Source organism: Aplysia californica, unplaced genomic scaffold (genome assembly GCF_000002075.1).
Source record: "Aplysia californica isolate F4 #8 unplaced genomic scaffold, AplCal3.0 scaffold00124, whole genome shotgun sequence".
Classification (NCBI taxonomy): Eukaryota; Metazoa; Mollusca; class Gastropoda; order Aplysiida; family Aplysiidae; genus Aplysia; species Aplysia californica.
In genome coordinates this window covers 519,273-520,385 of record NW_004797394.1, presented here as the reverse complement: position 1 = coordinate 520,385, position 1,113 = coordinate 519,273, and positions in this window count along the sequence as shown.

The following is a 1,113-nucleotide window of genomic DNA, read 5'->3' as shown; positions in this document are numbered from 1 at the left end:
AATATACACACACAACTTTATAAAAAAACCTCTTTCCTCCGTCCATAAGAAAAAAGAGACATGAACACACACATTCTCTTTACACGACAACGCAACAAGACTTATATACATGTATATTTCTTGTAAGCACTTTGTGGCGTTTGCAAAACAATCAGGCCAAAGTAGTGCCGAAGGTTAGAAGTGTCACAATGAAAAATAAAAACATAAAAAAAGGAAGGAGGAGAGATAAGAACGATAGAAGTTTGATAGACGAGAAGGAGCAAACTACACCAGAGCACCCTCCAACCACCCACGTACATGTATAACTGACTGTGTGTCGGGGTAAAGGGCTCATGAATTTTATTAACTCCTCACTCACTGAGGCCTGAAGTCCGGACTGACTCACACAGGGCGACGAGAACTCTCTACACATCCCGGTCCCTGACCATTTGTGTCACGAAGCAGTGGAATGCGCTTGTCAAAGTTCTTGGCATATGGAGTTATTGGTATCATCTTAAAGGACGTTCATTTGTCTTGCTTTAGATGGAAAAAAATATCCGTTTATCTTGAATAGAAGTCGAGATATTTGCGATTGAATGAGGAGGGGTCGCCTGGTTTTAGAAGTAAAATTAGCGAGAAAATTACCGCCAAAGTTTTATGACTTCCATAGCTTAAGTGTCCTTGGAAAGTGAAAATTTACATTATTTTTTGTGCTTTAAATCAATGTTTTTCCTTAAAATCCACAGATAAAAGTATTTTTGAAAAGACATACAAGATGTTGAGCCAAAAAACAAATATTCGTAAAAAATGTCATAACTGGCAGAAAAAGGTCGATTTCTCGGAATTAATCATTTTGGCGAGAGCCTGATTTCACCACAATGCCTCACATTTCGTCGTCGTCACAGTCAATCCGCTGAAGTCTAAAGTTTGAGACTTTTCTTTTTTTTTAATTGTTTTTTTTAATTGTTGTTTTTTTTTACCTTCACCAAGTTATATCAAAGATGCACCTTGCAACATCACCAAAATGTATAGTCAAGGCTTATAAATGTTTTGCTTTGTATGATTCCTGATATGAACAACATAACAAAACTAGTTTGTGTGTGTGTGTGTGTGTGTGTGTGTGTGTGTGTGTGT